Source organism: Ixodes scapularis, unplaced genomic scaffold, assembly GCF_016920785.2.
Source record: "Ixodes scapularis isolate PalLabHiFi unplaced genomic scaffold, ASM1692078v2 PGA_scaffold3__209_contigs__length_174095766, whole genome shotgun sequence".
NCBI classification, from domain to species: domain Eukaryota; kingdom Metazoa; phylum Arthropoda; class Arachnida; order Ixodida; family Ixodidae; genus Ixodes; species Ixodes scapularis.
The window spans coordinates 164,259,726-164,274,247 of record NW_024609868.1 but is presented as its reverse complement, the minus strand read 5'-3'; positions in this window follow the sequence as shown (position 1 = coordinate 164,274,247).

Genomic DNA, 14,522 nt, shown 5'->3' with positions numbered 1-14,522 from the left:
TTGTTGTTGCCTTGCCTTCGCGATTGCATATGCGGGGGGAGACAACCGTCTTCACTGAATGGACAACGGTGATGATTATATATACGTTTACACTCCAGTTATATGCAGCATTGGCGAAAGGCACGCACTCGAACGGGCAGCTTCAGGTGCTGTTTTGCCGCGTTTTTGTGCAAGCAAAGCACGGTGCTACGCCGGCGCGTCCCAGAGCCTTCGCGTCCGTACCTTTAACACTGCACGCAGCCTGTGCGAGAGTGTTTTCGATGGAGGACTGTTGTATTCCGTAGTGATGGGTGTACACAACACATTGGGAGTGATCGCTCCCGCACAGTCGGAGGTCGGAACGCACCGCGAACTTCGGTGGCAGCTTTCGCGGCAGCTTCGCGCAAACCGATGAAGAGTTGCTTCACGGCGTCCTACACGCACATAAAACACTGCTCACAGTCAGATGTTCCAATCGGCTTGCTTCTTTCCACGCTGAAATGCTTCCGGCCACGTTTGGCGGCGAGTGCACGAATTCCCCGAGCTCTCTGCCTTTTCGCCTTCATTGTGAGTCGAAAAAAACAAAAAAAAAACAGCAAAAACATGTTCTAACCGGAAAAGGGCGTACGTCACGTCCGGACGCTCGCTGATTGGCTCAAGCGCGCGCGTCGAGGGAGAAATTGGGTTCCGAAGCGTCGTCTCCCTGCGTCGTCCTCCTCGGCGCGCGACTTTTTTCAATACAAAAATAAGCAAAAAATTCCCCCCACGACGCGCGTCTTTCCGCTGTGTGAATGCGCCTTAAGGGACAGGAACGGGTGGACTTGGGCGACGCTTTGCCCAGCACCTCCTCTGCCCCTTTGGCTGGGTCTGGTCGCGGGCGACGCATGGCGCCCCGTTCCCCGAACCCGAAGAAACCTGCAGAAAAAGCCTTGCCTCAGGAAACTGAGGCCATGGATGAGTGTGAAGTCTCCACTCCTGCGTCTGACCAAGACGACATGGAGTGGCAGACTACTAAGAGTAAGCACAAGAGCAAAAAACCGGTGATCCCACCAACGTGATGTTGTACATTCTTTATTGCCCTGCGCTGCAGAGTTGACGTTTTTACTTTTACTTGTACCTTACTACTTTTACTGATTTACTCATTTTTAACTTAGTTTTAGAATAATGGCTAAATTTACTTTTATGCAGTGGAATTGCCGCGGCCTTTTAAGGAATATTGACGATGTTAACTTTTTTATTGGCAACCTCCGTCCTATAGCTCTCTCTTTACAAGAGACGCACCTTAATGATCATCATGTTTTTTTTTTTTTGCGTCGTCACCAAGTTTTTAGAAAAGATCGTTCCACATCAAACTCATCTGGTGGAGTAGCAGTAATCGTCCAAAGTGGAGTGGCTTGTTCTCAGATTCCTCTTTCTATACCCCTAGAGGCTGTAGCTGTGCGTCTCCTCTTGGACCGCTTCATCACCATTGTTTCCATCTATATTCCACCAAATGTCCCACTGCATATTCATGATCTTCATGATTTAATTACTCAGCTCCCTCACCCCTTTTTACTTTTAGGAAACTTTAATGCCCACCATCCCTTGTGGGGTGGCACACACCAGGACTCGCGTGGTGGGGTCATTGAACGGTTTTTACTGTCATCTAGTCTCTGTCTTTTAAACAGCAGAGAGCCTACCTCTTTTAGCGCAGCTCACAACTCATTTACATCCATTGATCTTTCCATTTCATCTCCATCCTTGGTGTCTTGTTTCACATGGAGCGTTTTAAATAATCCTTTTGGAAGCGACCACTTTCCGGTTGCTCTGGAGAGCTTGAAATCTATTCCCAGTCTTATGAAACGGACTCCACGTTGGAAGCTAGAAAAAGCAGACTGGGCTCTTTTCAGCCAAAAATCCAAGCTTGTTCCCTCAATGTTCTCTTCATTAACTCATGACGATGCCACAGCCTACATCACAGAGCATATAATTGGTGCTGTTCTTTGCTCCATCCCTCAAACTTCTTCGAACATCCCCAAGAAATGTAAGCCATGGTGGAATGAGGAATGTTCCACCACAAAGAATAACCAAGATAAGGCTTGGGGTGTCTTTCGCAGATACCCGACATCTGTGAACTTAATGGAATTCAAGAGACGCAGAGCTTGTGCCCGCTGGACTCGGAAGCAGGCTAAAGGAAAATCTTGGCGAGGTTACTTGTCCTCCATCAGCAGCTATGTTCCAGCAAAGGAAGTGTGGGACCGACTTCACAAGGTCGAGGGGAAATACCGCTGTTTTACAATCCCCCTTTTTCCGTCTTCTGGAGCCTCATTGCTAGACCAGGCTAACGTGTTGGGCACTCACTTCGCTGCTGTTTCAAGCTCCGCACATTACTCTCCAGCATTCCTGAAGCGTAAGGCAAACATGGAAAAGACGAGGCTCTGCTTCACAGGGGGAGCGTCTGCACCTTACAATCAGCCATTTACAATGGTTGAGCTCGAAGTGGCTCTCAACTCCCGCAAGAATTCTGCCCCTGGTCCCGGTAGAATTCACTACGACATGATCCGACACTTATCTAGACAGTCACTTAGTGCTCTTCTCACATACTTCAATGGCCTGTGGTGGGATGCCCACTTCCCTGTTGAATGGAAGCGGGCTGAAGTTATACCGCTGTTGAAACCTGGCAAGGACCCCTCCCTTCCTGCAAGTTACAGACCAATAGCATTGTCAAGTTGTCTGGGGAAAACCTATGAAAGATTAATTAACAGACATCTTATTTATTTTCTTGAGCAACATAATATCTTGGATATTAATCAGTGTGGCTGTCGTCCTGAGCGCTCTACAACAGACCACTTGGTGCGGCTGGAGACCTTTGTGCGCGAGGCATTCGTCAACAGGCAGCATTGTGTATCTGTTTTCTTTGATTTAGACAAGGCCTATAACACCACTTGGAAGTATGGCATCTTGCACGACCTTTTTATGTACGGAATACGCGGTAGAATGCTTCAGTGTATAAAGAGCTTTTTGTGTAAACGCACTTTTCGAGTTCGGTTGGGAACAACTTTATCAGACTGGTTTGTTCAAGAGAATGGTGTTACTCAGGGTGGAGTCCTTAGTGACACACTCTTTGCAATAAAAATTAACTCTCTTATCAAAGTTATTCCTCCTTCAGTATCTTACTCGCTATATGTCGATGACATTCAGATATCTGTAGCGTCATGTAATATGTCTAGCTGTGAGCGGCAGCTACAACTGGCCATAAATAAAATGACTACATGGGCTGATGAGAATGGTTTTAGGTTCTCTCCGGATAAAACTGTTTGTGTTCCTTTTTCTTTAAGGCGTGGCCTCTGTTTAGATACTACACTTCTGTTAAATAGAAACAACATTGCTGTCAAAACGGAGCACAAGTGTCTAGGAGTTACTTTCGACCGTAAACTTACCTTTGTTTCGCACCTCAAACAACTCAAGCAAAAAACTCTGCAGGCATCGAACATACTCAAAGTTCTTTCGCACAAGTCGTGGGGCTCGGATAGGAAATGTCTCCTTCGTCTATATTCTTCGCTCATTCGATCCCGCCTTGACTATGGCTCAATTGTCTATGCCTCTGCGAGACCGTCTGCTTTAAAAATGCTCGATCCAGTACATCACCTTGGGCTGCGTTTGGCATCTGGTGCTTTTCGCAACTCCCCTGTGCTTAGCTCGTATGTTGACTGTCATGAAATGTCGCTTGAAAAAAGGCGACAGCTACTTAGCCTCAACTATGTTTACAAAATTTTGTCGGACCCCAGCTCCCCCACTTATAGTTGTATTCAAAACTCTAGGTTTTCTCGCCTCTTTAACCATAAGCCAACTGTTGTGCGGCCCTTGAGCTTTCGTGTCGAGAGTCTTCGCTCCTCCCTCAATCTGACTCTTGATTTTAACCTCTTGAATAGTTCATACCGTACTGCCCCATGGAATGTCAAACCCATTTTTTGTGACTGGTGCTTCACAAAATTCAGGAAGCAAAGAGTCTCACCTTTAATTTTACAACAGGAATTCTTTGCATTGGACGAAAAATACAAAGATTATAATCATTATTACACTGATGGTGCAAAGTCGTTAATGTATGTTGGTGCGGCTGTATACTCTTCTCGTTTTTCCAAAGTCGCTCGTCTAAATACTCTTGCCAGTATTTTTACTGCCGAGCTGTATGGGGTCATGATGGCGCTTGACCGTATAGTTCAGAGCAAAATAAAGAAAGCCATCATCTTTGTAGATTCTCAGAGTGTTGTTCGAGCTGTATGTTCTGTTTTATCAACAAAGAATCGGCTGACCCGGACTGTGCGTGTTAAGGTACAGCAGGGCCTACAGGATGGTCACGACATTAGGTTTTGCTGGATTCCTAGCCATGTGGGCATTGCAGGCAACGAGGCTGCAGATAAACTGGCCGTCTCTTCGCAAAATCTTCCCGTGTCACATGTCCGCATCCCCCACCAAGACTTAAAAATGCGTATAAAACTTGCAGTCTTGCAATCGTGGCAGTCTGAGTGGGATATAGAGGATAACAATAAGCTTCACACCATCAAGTCAGACCTTGGTACCTGGGAAACATCTTACAATAAAAATAGATTCCACGAGGTCCTCATATGCCGCCTGAGAATCGGCCACACCTACCTTAGCCATAGCTACCTGCTTACAAGTGAAGAACCTCCAGCCTGTGAGCGCTGCGGTGAACCTCTGACTGTTCTTCATATTTTATTTCTTTGTCCTGGTCTTCGGCAGCAGCACAAATTTTTTTTTTCCTGATCTTTTCAAGTATCGCATTCCCTTCCACCCTGCCTTGCTGCTTGGTGAGCGGCCACTAATCTCATTCAAACGTCTTTTCAATTTCCTTGAAAATACCGGATTTTTTTAACAAACTTTAGAACTATTCTGCTCCCCGTAGTTTAATTCTACTCACACTTTTTTACTGACTCACCTTGTTTGGCGCAGTATGGCCATTGATGCTCTTGCGCCATTAAAACCGTAAACAACAACAACAACAGTAGCTTTTGTGGTTGGAACAGCTATGGAATTATGTCGACGTCAGCCGCGCCGCAGCTTTGCTCATACCGAGACAGGTTACGTCACGATTGCGCCGGATGTCACGTGCTCTCCGCTGGCTGCTCTCCGAGCGCTTGCCAGAGTAGGGGCCATTTATAACGAAAACTAAAGTCATCAGGCTCAAAATTTAAACGCGCGATTGCTACTTACAGATACTGTGGATCCTATCCAGCCTATTTCTAAACACGACGAGTATATCTTAAATTTCGTTGAAGTATCCCTTAAAAAGTTAAATCGTAGTTGTGTTCTTGAAATAAAAAAAATAATTCCAGTGCGTACATTCGTGGAATGGGCCCCTCATCGGCATATGTAATGTGAAATATAGTTTACGAAATAAGTTTCACAATATACAGCTTTTGTTTTTGTTTTTAACTTAACAGATTTGTTTTAAAAAAGTCATGAAATTTACACTTATGCCGCTGGTGGAGTTGAGTTATACGGCCAGGGAGACATAGTATAGAGGGCCAATGGTTACGATCAGTTGGCTAGTTAATTAAATTTGTTAAAAATATTTTAAATAATAAAAATTGACATATGGTTCCAATTAGAAACTTGCTGAACCTCATCAAAAACCACTAAATCAACTCTTTCTAGAAAAGCATAAAGGAAAAAGTTAACTCCGCTCGCTTCCGGCCAGAAGGTTGTTTTAAAAAACGCAGGGAAAAGTGTATTGCATGTGTTTCAGGTATAGTCTACAAGATCCCTTTTGATTGTGATTTGCGCTATATAGGTCAAACGAAGCGCTGTCTTAATGGTAGACTAAGCCACCATAAACGATGTGTCAAGAATAAGGATCCATATTCCGAGGTGTTCAGGCATATTCAGGAATGTAGGAATATCGTGCCATTATGGAACTCGACAAGCGCAATTGTAACAGAAAGAAACAACCACAAGCGCCTGCCGAAGGAGTCAATGGCGATAACGAAGCACGGGAATGCAGTGCCTTTGTCTTTAGATGTGGAATCGAAGCGATTTCTAAATATCTAATGGTATTGTTAACATTACTTCCTTTTTTTATTTGTTTTCTTTGTGTAGTCTTATAGCTCACTTCCTCAGTGAAAGGTCCAGTGCAATCTGTAATTTCCTTGCGTTCTTTCTTTTTTTGTGTGTGTGAATGATGTAGAGGTTCGCTGCTCTTCATTCATCACCAGAGTGGGAAGGAAGGCTGAATATTTTTTTACGCTGCTCTTTTGGGGGTATTGGTTGCATGAGGCCTAAAAAGCACTGAAAACCAATGGAACGGCACGATGTCAATGTTGTTGTTGTTGTTGTTGTTAGGACGTTCTTTATTGGCCTGTTCTATATGTTTATACAGGGTGTTTTTTCTTTTTCTTTTTTTTTATTCTTACAGATTTGATTTTAAAAGGGCCATGAAAGCTACACTTATGGGGTTTGTGCGAGTGAGTTACACGCCCAAAGGGACATTATTTGGCTGGCTAATCTTTGTGATAAGCCAGCTAATTAACTAAAATTTGTTAATTAACTTTTTAATTAATGAAAATAGGTATATGGTTCCAATTAGAAACTTCCTGAAAGTTATCGAAAACCCCTCAGTCAGTAATTTTTAGAAAGATTTTGAGCACGTGGGAGCGCAGTAGTGCGCTGAAGTTACCACTCGTGGAGGAGGTACAAGGCTGGGGCTAGATAAGAGATGGGAAAATTGCGCGGGCGCCTTACCAAAACCGCTAGCCTTGTACCTGCTCCACGAATGGTAACTTCAGCGCACTACTGCGCTTCTCACGCGCTGAAAGTCTTTCTGAAAATGACAGATTCAGTGGTTTTCAATAACGCTCAGCAAGGTTCTAATTGGAACCATTCGTCTATTTTAACTAATAAGAAGTTAATTAGTGAATTTTAATTAATTAGCCGACTTATCGCAAAGATTAGCCATCCACATAATGTACCCCTGGGCGTATAACTCACTCGCACAAACCGCGTAAATGTAGCTTTCATGGGTTTTTTTTTTCTTTTAAATCTGCTAAATAAAAAAAAACACCCGGTATATACGATGCTGCGTTTTGACGAGCAGAGTTTTGTTGGGCTGCCCTTCATATGTAATCAGCGGACAACCCACCACACGGTATTCTGGACCGGAAAGGTCCATTAGAACAAGCGGTCACGTGATCTGACGCTAGTTCTATACCGTCAGTGTTCATAGTCATGCGCTGGGGTTGTCAAAGCATAGAGCATGGGGCTGAGCTTCATTATTAGAGTTCGGCAATTCTCATCGTCGATTGAACACGAGCCATTATCCGAAAGTTCGGCGATGCTGCTTCTCACGAACCCGAGCACTGGACTCGGGCTCATGATAACTGAGAACGTGATGGTGTCATGTGACTTCACGGTGTCAACGACGCTAATGAACCTAGTGATGTTCTCAATTTATATCAACTTGACGCAGTGAGTCACGTGACTTTGTCTCGTGACGCCACGAGGCCACATGAAGTGGCATTATTTGACGGCATTTTTGACGCCATTACGTCACGTGACCATGTGAGAGATAAATCATAATTATTCGCACTGCCGATACAAAAGCGCTACAAAAACCAACAATTTTAGATACACTGCAGTTCTGTATATGACGATTTCATTAACAATAGGGTTGCCGATTTTTTTGCTCAAATACACATTTTGTGATACTAACAAAAAAAGGTAAAAATATAACGTGAACCGTCTTGAGTCGGTTACCTTTTTATTGTTTTTCGGTTCAGTTCCCAGATGGCCGCGAAGATTTCGGTTCGGTTCCGGTTTTTGGTTTGGTTCGGTTCTGGTTCGCCGCTCTAGATTTAAGAAATGGTTTCCTCCTTTCTGGTGAATCATATAACCTACCAAGAGATAGCGTGGCGGCGTGTGACGTCAAAACGTCCGACAAGAGTCAATTGACAAAGGGGGCGACAAACCTCCTGGCCTCGTGATTACTTCAGTTATAACAAGAAACTGCTCGCAGACCTAAGAGCACTAAGAATTCAAGGTTTTACACGCTCCCACCAAAGAAGAAAAACCCTTCGAAAACTTCTCATTAATACAAGATCGTGATACATTCTTCTCCCGAAGAAATGTATACTCGTAGTGATCATGCCGACCAACCGGGAGATCACAACAACGTGTCGTGTGTGCGGAGAATCCGAAACTAGCCAAAGCTCCCCGCAAAGCGAGCAAAGCCAACCAAAACGCAGCCATAATACACACACGGCACATTTTGTGCTCCCAGGGTTTATCACAATGATCGAGGCAAGTTAATATTGTTGTCATGATCGGAAAGGTCGGTTATGCCATCGTGAAACTCGAGTTTGACTTAAAAAACACTTTACATTCACGCGTGCCTGACCGAGAAAGAACGCTTCTCTGTACATCGATAAGATTCGTGTTTATTTTTTCGTCTACGGCAACCCTTCCTTAAAGAGACATTCCGCTTCATTTTTGATTTTTAGAAAAGTATGTATTATTTTTTTTTTATTAAAGTGATGAGTGAAAGGCAGAGAGGTAAGCCTGGACTTCTGTCCTAGCTGGCTACTCTGCACAGGGGAAAGGATTACGGGATGAAAAGGTGGGATGAGGTGCTTAATGAATATGAGAAGAGAGAGCTGAAAGGATGATGGGTTGAATAGTTAAAAATGTCAGTCTCTGCCTACAGGGATTGCATCAACCGGGTGTCCTCGAGAAATCGTACCAGGGCTTTTGTGGCTTTCATTGAATGTTCCGTGGACTGCCACGAGCCCAGCACTTTGTCACAGGAGAAAGGCCGGTCGTCTAGCCTCTGAATTGTTCTGTGAAGGCCTTCTCTTTCCACGGCGTAGATGGCACATTCACAGATAAGGTGATTTGCAGTTTCCAGGACATCGCAGACTGGGCAGTTAGGGCTGTCTCTTCTTTTTATTCGATGTAGAAAGTGTCGGGTAAACGCCACCCCCAGTCGGAGTCTGTGTAGTACTGCCTGGGACCTGCGTGGAAGTCCAGACGGATATCTAAATGTCATATGTGGATCGAGGGCGTATAATCGGGAGTGATGGTACTCGGGATCAGCCCATAGATGTGATGTCAGGAGTTTGGCTACGTTACGCACAGTTGAGTTAGCTTCTGACTTGAAGTAAGGAATTTTCAGGGTGCGCACATTTTTATGGGCAGATTTAGCCGCTGCATCTGCTGCCTCGTTGCCAGAAATCCCACTATGGCTTGGAATCCATTGGAGGCGCAGATCATGTCCTTTAACTCGGCAGCGGTTTAAAAGTAGCATGATGTTCAAACCAAGTTCTTGATATCCGCTAGGTACCATAGCCGATTGTAGAATTTTCAAGGACACTTTGGAGTATGTGAAGATTGTCCATGTTTGAGGTTGTTGTTTCTCGATATACTTCACCGCTTCTTGAATGGCAATCAGTTCGGTTGTTGTTAAAGATGTTTTGTGACTCAGTTTGTGCTTAATAGTTATATCTCTAGTAGGAAACACAGCAGCAGCTGTTGAGCTCATTATACTTGTAGAACCATCGGTGAAAACGTGTATACGAGATATATGAGATCCATAGAGTTCGGTCATTGTATGTTGGTACAGCACCGCCTGAGGAGTGTTGCGTTTTGTATGTTTCCCAGGAATGTCGAGGGATATTAGCGGCGTAGGTATGGTCCAAGGTGGAGTAGCTGCAATTTCTGGTGTTAGAAACCTTGATGGAAATTCTTGTTGGTACAGTGCTAAAACACGAGCATAGTTGGACGATGGTCTAGACGACATAATGTCGGCTAGATAATGTCTTTTATGTCTGGTTAGATGCCGTAAATGTATTCTTAAGGTTTCTTGAATTTGAAGAACACATGCTGGGAAGTGTCGGGATTCGGCTATAGTGCCTGGCGTGGAGGCTGACCGAGGGAGACCAAGACAGCAGCGCAGAGCTCGAGCCTGTAGGCTCTGTAGCGTCTTCATATTTGTTTTGCACGTGCCGTTGAAAGCGGGGAGGCTGTAGCGCAAGATGCCCACAAAAATAGCTTGGTAAAGACGCAGCAGAGCAGGAACTGTCGCTCCCCATGTTGTGCCACTGATGAACCAGGCTGGTAGGACAAACGCTGAGAGCTTCTTCTTAAGATGTTGAATATGGGGCGTCCATGTCAGACCGCGATCAACGACGACGCCCAAGAAGAGATGCTTCTTTACGAAAGGTATTTTTTCTTTGCAGATAGTTAGAGGATATTTGTCCATGCTTCGGCGTGTGAACGCGATTGCAGCAGACTTTGATGTTGATATATGTAGTCCCCGGTATGTTAAGTAATGATGCAGGATATCCAATGTTCTCTGAAGTCTTGCTTTTATATGCAATCGCGTAATTCCGGACGCCCATATACAAATATCATCCGCGTAAATCGAAGCATGAACTGTGTTAGGAAGTGTCTTAACAAGGCTTATGAGCGGTAGTTGGAAAAGTGTTGGGCTCAGCACTCCTCCTTGTGGTACTCCCTTGGTTACGCGGAAGAGTCGTGTATTTCCTGATTCTGTGGAGATGTAAATAAATCTGTTGTCGAGATAGCTGGATATCCAGCGGTATATATGACCACCCAGTCCAAGTTCTTCTAAGGATTCTAGAATGGCCCTATGGGTGATAGAATCGAATGCGCTCTTGATATCTAAGAATACAGCGGCACACATGCGCCCCTCCGACTTAGATTGTTCCACTGAAGTCACGAGATCAATTACGCTGTCAATAGAGTTTCGGCCTCTCCGAAATCCGGACATTATATTTGGGTAATACCCGTTTTGCTCTAGATACCATTCGATGCGAAAGAGGATCATTTTTTCCATCAGTTTACCAATACAACTCGCAAGAGCTATAGGGCGGTAAGACGATATATCAAGCATTGACTTGCCTGGTTTAAGTAGAGGAACTATCCTACTTTTTTTCCACGTCAGAGGTACAACACCGGTTTCCCATGAGATGTTGAAAAACGCTAGAAGCCGCGCCTTCGCCTCTGATCCCAGGTGGATTAGGTCTGAGTACCTCACACCGTCAGGGCCGGGTGACGATTTCGCATTTGTAGAACCAAGTGCAGCTTCCATTTCTTGCATACTAAATGGGTCATTCATTTTCCCGTTCGTTGTGGAAGGAATGACAACATTATCCTTGGATCCCAGCTGTTGGCTATTTGATGAGCTGGTGAGCATAGTGCAGTATTCTTCGGCGATCCGTTTCTCAGAGCATTGCTTATGCAAAGCTAATGCCTTAAATGGACGCAGTCGATGGGGGGGTGTTTTTAGTCCACGTGCAATTTTCCATACGTTTGTGTATGGCTTTTTGGGGTCCATTGAAGCGCATATAGATTTCCAGCGTCGCCAACCAAGTTTCTGTAGGTGCCGCCTCGTGTGCCTTTGGGCCTTCCGGGCATCTCGCAAATCATTCGGGTCTTTTGTTCGTCTTACTTTGCGCTCTGCTCGACGGCGAATTGCGCGCAAGCGTTCATATTCTGAATCAATGGTGGATTGGTTACTTGAAAGGTTGTAAGTTTTGGTAGCAGCTTTCCTCGATTTCAGAATGTCGCTCTCGAACGTAGACAAGCTTGCAGTGTTCTTGCAAGCCTGCTCCATTGAGGTTTTATAAGTATCCCAGTGTGTTTGTTGAACTGTATTTCTATTTGGTGTGCCTTGAAACGACTTGATTATTATGTAGGTAGGAATATGGTCGCTTCCGCGCGTCTCGATATCAGTGAACCAGTCCGCAGAAGAGAGAATGGTGTTTGTCATAAATGTCACGTCCAGACAGCTGCTGCAGGTTGTACCGCGTAGATAAGTTGGGCTCCCGTCGTTTAATACTGATAGGTGGTGTGCAGCAGCGAGGTCAGCCAGGCGTCTTCCTCGTGTATTCATGTACAGACTTCCCCATAATGGATGATGTGCGTTAAAATCGCCAGTTAATACATGCGGAGGGGGACAGTTGTTCAGAATGTCTTCGAGTCTTTTTTCTTCAAATCTGACCCCGGGTGGAATGTATGCTGCTATTACAGAAACCTTACACTTTCTATGTTGGATGGTTACACATACATATTCATTATCCGGATGGTCTTGAACGTCGTAAGAAACGTATGTGAGTTCTTTGCGCACAGCAATCATCACTCTTGCTGGTCCTGATGTCCGTGCGGAGTGAAATACTTCATACCCCTAAAGGCGGAAATCACTACACAGTTTAGATTCACATATGGCTATTATAGGAAAACGGTATTTCTGAATAAATTAACGAAAGTCCGAAAGACGTGTTTTCAATCCCCTGGCATTCCATTGGAAAATGGTAGCTCGTTGAATTTGATCCTCAATGAGAGAACCATCCTTGGATAAATGGGATGGCTGTGTCGATAATTTTAGTTAGAGTGCTGGCAAATGGTGATAAGAGTTGTTGAAAGAAGACTCGGAGAGCATTGATTGCAGCCAGTAAAAGGTCACCGATATTCAGCGATGAAGAAGGTCTTGATGAGGTTTCCGGCAACGCTTGCCTATTTGGCTCGGGAGATCTCTCCACGTTCGACGTGTCCATCGCTTGTTCCTTGTCGGCATCTACTTGATGGAGGTCAAGTCCAGTATTTCCTTTTCTGACGGACTCAGTCAAATGATGTTTTTGCCAATTATGCTGCGATTCCTCGACAGTGGGAGCTGGTGCCGTGGGATTAGTTGGTGTTTCTGCGACCTTGTCTGTATTGGCAGCCCTGTTAGGGAGGGGAGGAAACATTGCCGTGTCGTTAAGTGGAACTTCATTGTCCGTGGCTGGTTGTTTGGGGTTTAACTTGCGCTGGGCAACAACCAATTGTCTATTGCTGCCTTCTTTGGATGTTGACTGTGGCATCACGTTTTGTAGTTTTCTAGATATTATTTCCCGAGGTGCTTCAGGAGCTGTAGACGATGACACTTTTTTGACAGCGGCCTTCGCCGTGCGGTAGTCTGCATGATTGGAGCGACGATATTCAGCAACGGCCTTTTCTTCGTGCCATTTAGGACATTGGCGTGAGGTAGAGGGATGTTCAAGTCCACAATTGACGCAATGTGGTGTCTCGTCACAATCGGTACCCTCGTGCTTGGTGCCGCATCGTATGCATAAAGGTGATATGCACGCTGCTGCGACGTGCCCTAGTCGTCCACATAGCTTGCATTGTGTTGGCTTCTCTAAGTACTGGTTTACCTTGTGGCGTACAAAGCCAATGTGAATAGCATCTGGGGCACGTGAAGCTGAAAATGTAAGTGCTACAGACTCTGATATTCCCAGCCTGCGTACCCTTATGACGGGGGTTCTGATTTGGCGCATTCGAGAATTTCCTTCTCGGTGATATCAACCGATACACCATGAATCACACCAACTGCCATACTGCTCGTGCGTGGTTCATATGATCTTACTTGAATGCCACACAATGTGGTGATGCGCAGAAGTGTAGTGGTTGTGTCAAAGTTACGTGTGTCCACGGCGAGGATATTTAGTCTTGCGTTAGGACGAATGCTTATGATTCCTTCTGGGCAATTGGCTTTTAGAGCACTGGTTAGCTTGACAGGATTAAGGGTTTTTATTTTGATCTGTGGATCTTGCGGTGTAAATATGACGACGTTTCCTAGTGCTGTGCCGTTAGGAATGGTCGTGTTCGCACTAGATCCAGAGCTTTTCCGGACTCGTTTCTTTCTTTTAGGGAGCAGAAATTCGCCTTCATCATCAGTTGAAGCTTCGCAACTTGATATTTCAGTTTCTGTCTCATAAGTTGTATTTTTCTCGATAGCTTGTTGAGGGTCATCTTGCCTTTGGGATGTAGTAGCCGGTGGAAGTGGTGAGGTCATTATCAGTCCTTGCGTCTCGTTAGAAAGGTGCTCACTCATGGATGTTGAGGGCGGTAGGTCAGGCTTTGAGCCTGGGCTGTGTAGTTTACACGAATAAACCGTTTATTTACAGACGTTACTAGAAATAAGGTGAGGTAGCATAAGCCCGTCCGCCATGCTGTCCAAGGCCCGTGTTCTTCGGTTCGACATTTTTGAATCACTTGATCCAGCGTTGGGTCTTCGTTAATCATGCGCTGTTGTAGTCGCTTTTTGGTCATTCCGAGAATGATCCTACTCCGTAACATGCGGTCGTGCATTTCGCCAAACTCGCATTGGGTTGCGAGTGTACGTAGGTCGGTAAGCCAGTCGTCGAACCGTTCACCGTCTCGCTGGTTCCGTGTTCCAAACACGAAATCCCTGTAGCTGACGTTTGTTGCTGTCTTGCAATGCCTCTCGGACAGCTCCACTAGCTTTTCTACGCGCATTTCGTCCCCTGGGTTTTCAAACCTGAAGGTTTTGTAGACCCGTCTTGCGTCTTCCCCGATGGTCACGAGGAATGTTGCAGCTTGCACCTCGGCGTCTTGTGACTTGAGTCCAGTGGCGGTTGAAAACAACTTGAACTCATCCCACCAGTTTTTCCAGGACTCTTCCAAGTCGCCGAACATATCAAGTGGCCTAGGGGGTGGCAGCAGACTGGCGAGGACTCCTCCCGACGTGG